Source organism: Mauremys mutica, chromosome 17 (assembly GCF_020497125.1).
Source record: "Mauremys mutica isolate MM-2020 ecotype Southern chromosome 17, ASM2049712v1, whole genome shotgun sequence".
In the NCBI taxonomy this organism is placed as follows: domain Eukaryota; kingdom Metazoa; phylum Chordata; order Testudines; family Geoemydidae; genus Mauremys; species Mauremys mutica.
The window spans coordinates 22,883,334-22,897,794 of record NC_059088.1 but is presented as its reverse complement, the minus strand read 5'-3'; positions in this window follow the sequence as shown (position 1 = coordinate 22,897,794).

The following is a 14,461-nucleotide window of genomic DNA, read 5'->3' as shown; positions in this document are numbered from 1 at the left end:
CTCTTTTGTTCCAAGCTGGGTACTGAATAGTTTCTTCAGATCAATGGACTAAGGTTATTCATTTCTGAGTCAGAGATTTTGAGTCTGATGATCATAGAAGCTACTTCCTCCAAAGTCTACTTAAAAAAGAAAGAAAGAAAAAAAGAGAAGAGAATACAGAAAAAATTACCAGTAATGACTAGTGTGTGAGGGCACCTTGAGTCAATGGATCTGCTTTCTGTCAGTATCCGGAGTTAGATGTGCTGATTTTAGTGACAAAATGAAAGTGCTTTATGCTCCTATTGGCCCTGAAGATCAAACACAGCTAAGTGAGCTGGATTCTGTTCCGGTTTGTATCAACAGAACTGTTAACTAAGTTCCAGTCACAGGAACTACGGTAAGTTACGTCTGTGCAATTCCATCAGAGACACAGAGTCAGACTGGGGTAGCTGGGGCATAATTTTAAGACAATGAGGTTGCAGAGGTGTGGGCAAGGGCAGAGTTTGGTGAACAAGTTCTTTATTCCTGGTGATGATGCAATCAAGAAGTACCCAGCTTGAATTTCAGATCCCAAGTCCAGTGTGCAGTGGTAGCTAGGGGAAAAAAAATCTGTTTATTTGTAAACTGATCAGATTTGCTCTGTAGTTAACATGGAGAGGCACAACGCCATTTTTACCATGACTTATCAGCCACACTTCAAGCCCTTAATCCTGCAACCAAGGTTGTCATATTCCACTGCAAGTCTGAATGGAGGCTATGCATGGGCACAAAGAAGGCTAACTGCGCGACATAGGCCTCCACAGTGAAAGAAAATCAATCTCAAATTTCTTGCAGGCCAGTACTCCCTGAGGCCAGGTATACACCACAGACCTACGTTGGTATAACTACATTGCTCAGGGTGTGAAAAATCCATCCCCCTGAGCAACATAGTTATACCAACCTTAACCTCCCCAAGCAGACAGCACTATGTCAGTGGGAGAGCTTCTCTGGTCAACATAGCTACCGCCTTTCATGGAGGTGGATTAACGATGCCAACAGGAGACAGCTCTTCACTTAAGCACTATAGCAGTGCACTGATGCAGCATTTTTAGCATAGACCTGTCCTTACTCTGAAGAGCACAACCTTGAATGAGATTTTAGGGCCTTTTTTGTAGTTACATTAAGGCTCACTTACGTTGCTCTGGCAGCCTAAAGTGCCTTAAAGTGGGTACAAATGTAATTTATATCTACAGTGAACCTTCCTTCAGCTGCCAAAGTGGTGCAAAAGGGGCTTAGCAAAACTGAGAATTAGACCCATGGTCTTTTGTTGTCTGATCATAAAAGAAAATGCTCTTGACAAACAGGAGAAATGGTTTGAACTAAATAGGATGAAATTCAAAAAGGACAAATGCAAAGTGCTATACTTAGGAAGGAATAATCAATTGCACAAATAAAAATGGGAAATGAATGCATAGGAAGGAGTTCTGCAGAAAAGGATTTGGGCATTATCGTGGATCACAAACTAAATATGAGTCAACAATGCAACACTCTTGCAAAAAAAGCAAGCATAATTCTGGGACGTATTAGCAGCAGTGTTGTAAGCAAAAGCACAAGAAGTAATTCTTCCATTCTATTCAGCACTAAACCCTCAACTGAAGGATTGTGCACAGTTTTAGGCACCAGACTTTGGGAAAGATGTGGGCAAATTGGAGAAAGTCGAGCAACAAAAATGATTAAAGATCTAGAAAACATGGCCTATGAGGAAAGATTGGAAAAACTGGGTTTGTTTAGTTGAGAGAAGACCCACAGCGAGGCCAGGGCTGGCCTGAGTTGTCTGACTCAGGCTCGTGGGGCTTGGGCTGCGGGGCTATAAAATTGCAGTGTAACATTCAGACTCAGGTTGGAGCCCAGGCTCTGAGTCTCGGTGCAGTGTGTCTTTTATCACAGTGTAGACATACCCTTCGGCACTGCTTCAGCTCTTGCTCACGACTCTCTGCTAGCACAAGCAGGTGAAGGTGCAGACATTATTATCCAAGTCTGCCTGCTCCACTGACTTTATCGCTGATTTAGGGGTACTACATTTTCCTATCTGTCCTGCAGGATAAACTAATCCCATTGTGACGATGCCTTCATGTGATTTCACCGAACGTTGCAACGTTTTCACTCCCCAGTTGCACTGATGGGTTGGTGGGGGTGTTGCGTTGTAATGGAGAGTTGCATTTTGGCACAAACTAATCCCATTGTGATGATGCCTTCATGTGATTTCACCAAATGTTGCAGCATTTTCACTTTCACAATGGAGGGTTGCATTTTGGCACCTCGGTACCCTGTATGGAAATCACACAAGCTGGTGGGTGGCTGCTGTCTCATGGCATAACATCACATCATGATGCCAAAAGGACACTAGTGACTCAAACTGCCTGCAAATGACAGGGCATCATAAGGACCTGTTGGTGTCCCTAGGCCTAAGTAAACCAAAGTTGTGACTTTGGGCCTGAGTGAACCAAAGTTCTTCCATGCTGTGAACTTTAACCAGCCTAAGATGCTAATAAACAGCAAGCAAAATTTGTAAATGTCAGCTTTCTTAGCTTGCAGCTGCAGGACAGTTTGAAACAGCAAAAAGCGGCGGGGAGGCGGGGGAGAAGGGGGAGGAAAATCTGCATGCGTCTGTGCTGTGAAGGGCATAGATAAATATGCGAATGAGAACAGTTCTGACAAGCTACATTATAGTGTTAAGTGTAACTGTTGCAAGGGGGAGGGAAAAAGGGGGAAAAACAAGGGGGGTATAAATGCTGGGACCCCGCCTGCGCACGGGTGTGCAGGATTTGAGAATGCTTTTTTCTCCCTGGCACCTTTTTTGAGCTCAAATAAACTTGGTTTGCTTCTCCACCCTGGTGTGTTAATTAGTGCGACGCACACCGGGCAACGAACCCCCGCTGTTGCTCCTCCTCGGGCCCTTTGGGCCGGCAACAGACACATCAAAAATAAGGCCTATCCATTGGATAATTATGAAAATTCAGCACGTATGACTTTCAGATTGGCCCCAACTTTCCCAAAATGTATTCCTGTCATCCCTACTGTTGTTTCATTGTCAGACAAGAGGAAAGAAGTTCTGTTATTCCATATAATTTTGGTCTAGGCTACAGTAAATTTAACTAGATGAGAGCATGATTATTAAATTTTTCAGTTCTCATCTCTGTAAGTTATTTTTAAGCATATTGTTTCCTTCAGATTTAGCAATGATTAAGACAAAACAATGCTCTGTCCAAACTTGCATTTTGCTTATTACTTTCCAGTCATGGCCCCACTACTATCCGACTTTGGCTTACCTCACCTGGTTCTGTAGCGGATAGACTGCCAAAGTAGGTGTCAGGATCTTTGGGCTCTATTCCCACCTCTGACGGTAGCCTGCTGGGTGAGCCTGGGCAAGTCACTTCCCTGTTCTGTGCCTCAGTTCCCCCAGCTATAAAATAGGGTTAATGATACTGACCTTTGCAAAGTGCTTTGAGATCTACTGATGAAAAGCAATAAATGAGAGCTAGGAATTATTAGTATTCCCCAATTACTTTACTCAGAAAAGGCCTAGTAGGCATGAGGCCACTTACCTACCAACTTCAGTAATAAGTCATAATACCCAGTACAATAGTAATAATATGTAGTATACTAATAATGCATAGTATTTATATAGTGCCATCCATCCAAATACTTCAAAACACTTTACAAAATTGAGTTGATAGCATTGTCATCATTTTAGAGATGAGGAAACTATGAAGAAGGCTGAAAGAATTGGGTTTGTTTAGTTTGGAAAAGAGAAGACTGAGAGGGGACATGATAGCAGTTTTCGGGTATCTAAAGGGTGTCATAAGGAGGTGAAAGAAAACTTGTTCTATCCTTAGAGGCTAAGGCCTTGTCTACACTACAAGACTATTTCGAATCAACTTAGTTCGAATTTGTGGATTCGACCTTATGAAGTCGAATTTGTGTATCCATACTAAATACACTAATTCGAATTTCTGAGTCCACATTCACGGGGCCAGCGTCGACTTTGGAAGCGGTGCACTGTGGGAAGCTATCCCACAGTTCCCGCAGTCCCCGCTGCCCATTGGAATGCTGGGTAGAGCCCCCAATGCCTGCTGGGGGGAGAAATGTGTCGAGGGTGGTTTTGGGTAAGTGTCGTCATTGAACCGTCAATCACAACCTCCCTCCCTCCCTCCGTGAAAGCGCCTGCGGGCAATCTGTTCGTGCACTTTTCTGGTCAGTGACAGCGTGGACGCCACAGCACTGCAAGCATGGAGCCCGCTGCGATCATCGCCGTTTTCTCCTCCTCGCACTTTATCGTCCACCTCTTCCACAGTCAGCTGATGAGAAATTGGGCTACTTTTCAATGGTGCTGCAAGCACTGGGGGACCATAGGGGACGTTTTGCAAACATCAACGTCGGGTGGCCGGGCAAGGTTCATGATGCGTGTGTTTTCAGGAACTGTGGGCTGCTCAGACGCCTGCAGGAAGGTAGTTTCTTCCCGGACCACGAAATAACTGTTGTGGATGTGCAGATGCCTATAGTCATCCTCGGGGACCCAGCCTGCCCGCTAATGCACTTGCTCACGAAGCCCTATACAGGCGCCTGGGACAGCGACAAGGAACTCTTCAAATACCAGCGAGCAGCGAGCAGCGTGACCTGTGACTGTTCAGTTTCTTTACAGAGAAGCTGAACCTGCCCCTGTTTCTTTACCCAGTTACTGTTGACTCTCCTCTTCGGTTACATACCCCGTTCACCCCGTTTCCCCCACTTCCAACACACGTGTAAAAATAAAATACATGTCCCATTGTTACTTAAGAAAGGTTTCTTTATTCATGACTTTGCGTTAAAGGGTTGAAACTGGGAGGCAGACTGTGCTGGGTAGGGTGTGCGGTGATGTAAAGACCGCCTCTAAACTCAAGGAATGACAGGCTCCTGCTCCTAGAGCGGTCCGCAGTGCCGGAATGCTTCTTTCAACGGAGCCTGCCATCCCTCTTTATGGAATTCTGTGTGCGGGCAGATATGTGACCTTGTGGTGGAGGAGGACGGATACAGATTCCTCAGCTGCGTGACTCAGCGGTCCAGGACAAGGACCGCTGTATAAAATCTGTAACCGCCCTCCCCCGCTGCAAAGTCACATCTCCCCCGCCCACACAGATCCTGGAAACCACCTCCCATACCGACCAGGGTGCCTACTGACTGCACCGTGTGTGTGACCCGCTGCTGATCCTGCCCCCGTGTCTGTACCCTGGGAAAGGTGACTGTCCTATGCAATTAACCACCCCCTTCCCCACGCCCCCCATTCGAACACAGTCTTCTTTGAAAAAACATAACGGAAACAGTAATTAACAGCAAAGCATTTTTATTAATTAAGTAGACAGTTAGGGGATGGGACTGGGATTGGGACTACTGTGAGTCTGGAAGTGAAGGACTTCGGCAAATGTAGGGTATGAGAGCTTTTGGGTACTTGAGCACTGTGCTGTGGTGCAGTGACAGTATTCACGTCCCCGGCCCCTCCTCCTGATTATTTTTGGTGAGGGGGGTATGGGACTTTGTGGCGGGGGAGTGCGGTTGCAGATACACTGCAGGGTGTCTCTGTCCTCCTGCGGTCCTGCAGAACATCCACAAGGCGCCTGAGCGTGTCCGTTTGCTCCCTCACTAGTCCAAGCATTGTTTCAGTCGCCTGCTTGTCTTCCTCACGCCACCTCTCCTCCCGTTCGCTGTGTGAGCGCTGGCACAGAGAGACGGTCTCCCTCCACTGGCTCTGCTGGTCCGCCTCTGCTAGGTAGCAGCCCATACGTTCATCGAACATCTTGTCCCTTGTCTTTTTCTTTCGCCACCTACTCTTTGCAAGCCTCTGCGAGGGGGATGCTGTGTCAGGTCTGGAGACAGTGGAAGCTGTGAGATGGGAAACAGGGAGTGAATTCCTTGCAAATATTCTTTTTTGCGAACAATTAACTGAGTCTAGGCTGTCTGTGTGAATTCTGGGTTGAGACCCCTGTGCCTGCTAGGGCACAAATCATTTTCACGGTGGATTCTGCGTAAATGTCGCCAGTCATTCCTTCCTCCGGGAAAGCAACGGCAGACAATCATTTTGAGCACGTTTTCCATGAATTGCCCTGGCATACGCCATAGCGTGGCAACCATGGAGCCTGTTTTGGATTTTGTGTATGTCACCGTATGTGTACTAGATGCCGCTGACAGAGGCGGGCCAGCAGCGCTGCACAGCAGCATGCTTTTGCTTTTGCATGACAGCAGCGATGGTTACCAGGCATACTGCACCGTCTACCATACCATGAATTGGTAAGAAGACGGTAATAAGATGGTCATGGTTACCTGTCCTTTTGCACTGCACCATTTGGTGCTGTCATAAGTGCCCCTGGCCGATCAGCCAGGGGCGCTAAAGACAAAATTGGGAATGACTCCCTGAGTCAATCCCTCCTTTTTGGTATCTAAAAATAGAATCAGTCCTGCCTAGAATATGGGCAAGTGTACTAGAGAACCACTGTATCATAGAACCAGAGAGCACAGCTGCTCTGTGTCCGATCCTGCATAAATTATGAGCTGTATGCTATTCACAGGGGGTGCTCCTGCAACAACACCACCTGTTCATTCCGTTCTTACCCCAGCCTTCCTGGGCTACCATACCATTGTCCCCCCACTTGTGTGATGAAGTAATAAAGAATGCAGGAATAAGACACAGTGACTTGTTTGTGAGAAATGAGTGGAAGGAAGCCTCCAGCTGCAATGATAGTCCAGGCAGGACATTAAGGAGTGTGGATGAAGGAGCCCATCATCCCTCTGCTAGTCCAGGGGCAATTGAATCTTTTATTTACAATGAAGGGTGGGGGCTGATGGAGCTCAGCCCCCTGTTGCAATGATGAGGACGGTTACCAGCCATATCGCACCATCTGCCATGAAAAATTAGGGACAGGCGCCCTTGATTGACCTTACTGATGCTAGTCGGCATGGTTACCAGCCCTTTTGCACTGCCTCATGTGCCAATAGCCTGATGATGACGACGGGTATCAATCGTATTGTACCGTCAGCCACCCATGGCGGGGGAGGGGGAGCAAGGATATTGGTGTTGAGTGCTGCAGCATCGCATCTATCTGCAGCATTCAGTAAAGATACGGTGACATGTAAACGAGTCAACAGAGGATTGATTTCCCTTTAACTTCTCGGGTTCGGGGGGGGGGGTGCGTAAATTGCAGAGCTGTGCCCTGAACCAACGCGGACACTGTGTTTGACCCTAGAAGCATTTGGAGCTCATCCAAGAATGCAAATGATTTTCGGAGACAGCAGGAACTGTGGGATACCTTGCGTCCTCATTCCCCCCTCCCTCCATGAGCGTCCATTTGATTCTTTGGCTTTCCGTTACGCTCGACACGCAGCTGCGTGCTGAGTCTGTGCTATGCCGTCTGTCCGTGGATTTATTAAAAATACTTTGGACCAGGCGTAACATTACAGTAATTCCACTACCTAGATGCATGAGTCTCCTAGCGAGATCACCGTGAGGACGGGCACTGAAGGAGATAGAGAGCGCATGCTGCGTGAAATCTATCACGAACCACGGACCTATGCAGCCGTGCTCGGGGAGGCAATGCTCCCTGAATACCGCATGAAAGCCTCGTGCGGAAAAGGGTGCTATCACGGAGCACCCAATAAGGCAGCTCTCCCCAGGAACCTCCTGCTGATGCTTATCGATTAACGGAAGGAGAGCTTCGTGGAGATCTCCCAGGAGGATTTCTGATCTATCACCATATATAGAGAGACCCCCTTCTCACACACTTCAGATTCCTGTTATATTAAGAATAAAAGTTAACATGGTTAAAGCACTTACCGACTGCTCCTTCCCCTGATTCAGGATCCGGGTTCATGGCCGGGGAGGGTTGGTAGGGGATCTCCGTGACGGTGATGAATAGATCCTGGCTGTCGGGGAAACCAGCGTTGTAAGCGCTCTCGCCTGCCTCGTCCTCCACAAACACTTCCTCATCTTCCCCGTCCGTGAACATCATCGAGGAACTGTCTGTCGACACTGTCCCATCGTCAGAGTCCATGGTCACTGGTGGGGCACTGGTGGCAGGCTCCGTAGCGTCCGTTTGCCGCTTTGATTTTTTGGTAGCCTTGTCTGGGGTCCTTGGTTTTCACGCGGCGATGCGTTGCATGACGGCTGTATCCTCTGTCTGGATCATGGCTTTGGAGACCTTCTCGTAGGTATTTGCATTCCGTTTGTTGGAGCGCAGCTCCGAAAGCACAGACTCCTCGCCCCACACACCGATCAGATCCAAGAGTTCCCGGTCAGTCTATGCCGGGTCCCTCTTTTTATTCAGAGATTACATGAACTCCTCTGCTGGAGAGCTCTGCATCGCTGCCGGTGCTGCTGAGCTCGCCCCGATGTCCAACCACGAAATGAGATTCTAACTGTCCAGAAAGGAAAAGGAATTCAAATTTTCCCGGGTCGTTTCCTGTGTGGCTGCTCAGAGCATCGAAGCTCGGACTGCTGTCCAGAGCGTCAACAGAGTGGTGCACTGTGGGATAGCTCCCGGAGCTACTAAGTTCAATTTGCATCCACACCTAGCCTAATTCGAGCTAGCCATGTCGAATTTAGCGTTACTCCACCTGTCGGGGTGGAGTACCAAATTCGAACTAAAGAGCCCTCTAGTTCGAATTAAATGGCTTCCTGGTGTGGACGGTTGAGCGGTTAGTTCGAATTAACGCTGCTAAATTCGAATTAAAGTCCTAGTGTAGACCAGGCCTTAGATGAACAAGAAGCAATGGGCTTAAACTGCAGCAAGGGAGGTTTAGGTTGGACATTAGGAAAAAGTTCCTAACTGTCAGGGTGGTTAAACACTGGAATAAACTGCCTAGGGAGGTTGTGGAATCTCCATCTCTGGAGATATTTAAGAGTAGGTTAGAGAAATGTCCATCAGGGATGGTCTAGACAGTATTTGGTGCTGCCATGAGGGCAGGGGACTGGACTCAATGACCTCTCGAGGTCCCTTCCAGTCCTAGAGTCTATGAATCTATGAAACTGAGGCACAGAGCGTAACCAACTTATCTAAAGTCAGTACAGGCAGGCCTTTTTCTCACTGACGTTAAAGCCATTATAATTATTTCAAAGGCATAAAAAAGATCCGCGGCTCAGCGCCCGAGTCTGAATGTCTACTCCACTATTTTTAACCCCATAGCACAAAGCCCTGCAAGCCTGACTCATTTGACCTGGGCTCTGAGACTTGCCGCCGTGGCCTGGGTTTTTTTTTTTCCTGTATAGATGGACCCTGAGATTCACAGATGAAAGGTTTTATAGCAGTGCAAAGGCTAATCAGGCCAGATCTTCAGCTGCTATAAATCAGCATAGCTCCTATTATGAATAACCCTTGGAACACAGACTGCACAGCAATGAAATGCTTGCAAGGATGAATATATTTGCCTGCTGCAGCCTCTAAAGGGTTACATATCAGCTTCCTACATTTTTGTGCCTGCTTATTCACCACAAAACAATGACCAAGCAAGCTGGGGAGTTCAGAGAAATAATAACTCATGTTCTTATGGTAAAGGACTGAAGAAAGAAAAGGAAATTTCTGCATTGGGAATTTCACCAGCTGGATTCCTGGCTTGATAGAGCACCCGGGTTACCCTTGCTACATCCAGACACTGTACGCCCAGCACGTGCTCTTTACTCCTGTTGTCCTCAGCCTTAGATAAAGGAAAGAGGTTTCTTGTAGTGCAGCGATAGACAGTTGTGTCTGGGGATCACAGCATTGGAAAAGACAATTTTCATCCAGGCTGCCGGAAATGCGTTTCATCTGATTTTGTCTGCTTCTCTCATTCTCCCTCTGCCTGCTTTTGCTGAACGCAGTGCATGTGGAGGGTGCACAAGTCACTGGATAGCCCAGGTTGCTAGTGTTTGCTTTGCAGCCTTTGGGTTAAAAAAATCTACACACGTGGGCAGGGCAGACACATGTTGATCCGTGGACAAGGCCCTTGCCACCATGTAGCTGCACCAAGGGAGTGAGGCGTCTTTCCCATCATAGGCATCGACTATGTAGGTGCTTTGGGGCTCAAACAGCTGTAGAAAAAAAAATAGCGAGTGCTCAGCACCCACCAGCCACAGCTGTTTGGCGGCGCTCCTGATGAGCTGTTCCAGGCCCCTCAAGGCCCCCGCATGCTCGCTGCTCTCCACCCTCCCCCAGCCTCCGATTGGCCAGCCCGGAATGGGGGTGGGGCTTTGGGGCAGAGCGTGTGTGACGCACCCCTGGGGAAAATTAAAAGTCAGCACCTGTGTTTCACACCCGACACAGCCTTCGTTCCAACCCAATCTGAGACAGCAACAATGCCGATGAGCGCCGTGTTCAAAGCAGTGTAGACCGACAGCGATTAAGGCTCACGACATCCTGGGGAGGCTCGTGGAGAGCGAACTAAAAATACCCTCCTCCTTGGTGAGGCCTGCTGCAATAAGATCTAATTTCTGAGGCTTGTCTCAGATCCACCAGATAGATCGTTTGGGGGGATTTGCCCCTTAGAGACTATACAACGTTCTTACATAAAGCAACTAGATTAAAACATGCCTAAGGTTGGCGTCTTGTGTAGGGCTAGGGTAGAATCCCTTTAAATAGACCAGCGAGTGCCGCTCGAGGGCTCACAAACTATTTAAAGGCTTGCACAGCCATTGGTATTTTAACAGGACACATTTCCAGTTCTCAAGAGACCATTTTGGAGTACAGAGATCTATATTTGTGGCGGGCAATGCTGCAGTGGTTCTCTTGTTCTCATTATGCATATACACCCTTGGTCACTGAAATATGCACCCCAGGCTATGGAAGGAGAAAGAACCAAGAATTAGTCTTAAGAAAAATAAAACATCATTAATTATCTTCTGATTTTTACATGAACTTCCAGGGTTCCTGTGGCTCTAGACTGGTGCCTTTGGAAGTGGAAGTCTTCAGAGACTAGCAACGAAAGAAGTAAAATAAAATACGTGTGGTAGGCTTGATTCTCCATTGCCTGCCCTTTGTGTGGCCATTTACAACACCTCAAAGTGGGCAGAAAGTGCTACCAGAACATTGCTCCTGCAGAGTTTTTCACCCACTTTGTACTAGTGCAAATGACTGTACAGTCACAGAATCCTCCCTTTGCCCCTCAGATCAGAAAGGACGCTGATGCAGCCATAGCTGGATTATCTCTCTCAAGCCCCCTGTCCTGGTCTCTCTCCTTCCAATTCTCCCCATGCTGTGGCCACAGCACCCACTAGAAGGGCTAGGGGCTGCCATATGCCGGGCTGTGGGCCAGCCCCCTCACTTCCCAGCTCAGTCGTCAGCTGGGCTGGCGTCCATCCAGGGCTCAACCTTCCCCAAGTGACAGACTGATCCTCATTTGCACTGAGGGCCCTGTACACTGCTCTACCCCGTGCAAGGAGGCCATAGTGCAAACGTGAGCCAGGCCCACAATGTGACTGGGTCCATCCTATAGAGGGGTGCGTGTGTGCGAGTGAGAGAGATCCCAGCGACCTTCCAGCAAAACCATGAGATGGCAGCTCTGAGTCCCCTTCAGCACCTCGGCCAGAGGGCCATCAGGAATCCCTGCTGCAACAACATGCTGGTGACTACTGTACCCACCCCGGTGGCGCCTCTTTCCAGGGGGTGGCATTACTCCCTGGAGGACCTCTGCTCTCAGCGGGTGGGCACAGCAATTCCCCGCCCCACCATTCAGTGGTTGATGGAACAGAAGCTTAAAATCTATGAGCACAGCCCCTACTCTCCCAGGCCTCCCCCTTGCTCGACCCCCCTCCCCATTCCATCTACCCCATCATCCATTTATTTCCTCTGCTTTCTTCCCGCCTTCCAGCCCCCGCTCTCCACCGCTCCCCTTCACTCTGGAAGGCAAAGGAGAGAGGGAACTGGTGAGATGGAGCAGTGGAGGGGATCCCATCATGGAGTAGTAGGAGGTAGGGCACCCCATCTTTTTTGAGGGCTTACGTGGGATGTGAGTAGGGTTGCCAACTTGGTAATATTTAAAAACCGGACACTCCAGCAGGAGTGACAGAACCTCCCCTGCCCAGCCCATTCCCCTGAGGCCCCGCCCCATCCACTGCTCTTCCCCCCTTCCCCTGTCGCTCGCTGCTTTTCCCCTTACACCGCCCACCACCTGGGTCAGGAGGGACTTGACTGTGGAGCTGGGTCTGGGAGCTGCAGCCACCCAACATAGGTAGGAGGCGGCCCCACCTGAGTAGAGGCTGGTGCAGGTGATGACCTGGCGCCTCCCCACCTCTCCTCGCCCACAGTAACCGGACTTTGAGTGTCCTGTCAGTAGATCTGACTGGACACTGTCTGGTCCTATTTCCAACCAGACTTTCCAGTCAAAAACTGGGCATGTGATCATCCTAGAGTGGTGTCTAGACCTTGTGCTGGCCCTCTGCACAGGGTGAATTTCACCCTAAAAGTTCAGGTAACAAACAGTACAGAGTCAGACACTGTTTAGCAACGGGGGCTGCCCAAGATCCATCAGTCACTCACCTGGTGCTCCCCCCAAACGAGGGGAAGCAGTGACACAAGCAGTGATTTCCCTACACCCCCCTGAATTTTCCCAACACCCCCCCAGTTTTATGAGCTAGTTACATACCAATTTAGTGACTGTTTGGAAATCTGAATTTAAACTGAAACATTAATACACACTTTAAAAGCTTATACAGTGTATGATAAACTACGTGTATCTGAAAAAGTATAATAGATTTGAAAAGTATGAACATAGACTAGCTTCCTTGCTTCCTTATACAGCTGTTTATGACAATGTCAGTGCATTCATTTCGGTGATGTTGGCCAACCTAATAATTTCAAATGATGATTTGTAAGCAAAGTCTAAATGAGCTCTCCCTGACAGCTAGTGATGAGCTGGGGGCTAAGGCTTCAGGGCCAGATTATATTTCCATTCACATCTAATCTAGCTAGGGATCCAGCAAACAGAGCTGTGTTGCCCAAGTGATAGATTTTGGCTGGGGTTGGGTTACAAACCACTTGAATGTGGGGGGAAGGGGGGGATGAAGTCTTGTTCTTATTGTATGAGTAAAGGGCAGTAGAACTGTACTTAGTCTGTGATGATTTGAAGGCATCAAGAGAGAGGGTGGGGATCTGTCCCTCTCCACTGTTTAAAGACAGAGCTGATTAGGCTCCATAGATAGTCTTTTGTTCTGTTAAATGACCACTGCCACCGAAATCACTGACAATCAGGTCCAAGTGCTTAGTCCTGTTGTGGGGACAGTGTTCCTGTGGGGACAGTGTTTTTGTGTAAGAGACAGCCCAGACTGCACTAGCAGCGAGGTTCCCTCACTGAGCGCTCAGCTGAAATCACTGAGAGCTGGTGGAACCTCAAGAGACCATCTCGCAGAGGTCACAGTGGTAGGTGACAGCAGAAGGTGACTGTGCAGGGCCATTGGCAACAGAGCGGTGGAGTGAACGGTGGCACAACGAACAGCCATGGCCAGAGCAAACTGTGCCTTTTTGTCCCCCACCTGGAAGGTGTACTCACATGAAAGCACCTCTGAACTCTGAGTCTCCACTGACCAAGGACAACACCGGTGAGTGGAGTGCGGTGGAGGGAAAAGTGAGGGGCATGTTAAATAAACATTTGTTTGTTGGACTATATTTTAGTCACTTTGCTCCAGAATGATTCATTTGTGACTGGGAATGGAAACTTATATAAATATGTTTCCCAGTAGGCCAAGATTTTTAAAATGCAGTATTTGTCAAGGTTGTTATCTCACATTGTTGCTATCTTGGGAGGTCATTATGTTGGGGAGTTTCTGTGCTAAACATTTTTATTATAATTAATTTTTACATAAGAATGGTCATACTGGGTCAGATCCATGATCCATATAGCCCAGTATCCTGTCTTACAACAGTGGTCAAGGCGAGGTGCTTCAGAGGGAATGAATAGAACAGGGAATCATCAAGTGATCCATCCCCTGTCGCCCATTTCCAGCTTCTGGCAAACAGGCTAGGGACACTCAGAGCATGGCATTGCATCCCTCTCATCCTGGCTAATAGCCACACATGGACCTGTTCTCCAGGAATTTATCTAGTTCTTTTTAAAATCCTGTTATAGTTTTGGTCTTCACAGCATCCCCTGGCAAAGAGTTCCCTGGGTTGACTTTATATTGTGTGAAAAAATACTTCCTTTTGGTTTTTTTAAAATCTGCTGCCTATTACCGGTAATTTCATTGGGTGACTGCTAGTTCTTGTGTTATGTGAAGGATTAAATAAAATTTCCTTATTCACTTTCTTCGCACCAGTCAAGATTTTGTAGACCTCTATCATATCCCCATTAGTTATCTCTTTTCTAAGCTGAAAATTCCCAGTCACTTTAATCTCTCCTCCTGTTTCATACCACTCATCATTTTAGTTGCCCATCTCTGTACCTTTTCCAATTCCAATATATATTTTTTAGGATGGGTGACCAGATCTACACACACTATTAAAGGTGTGCACGT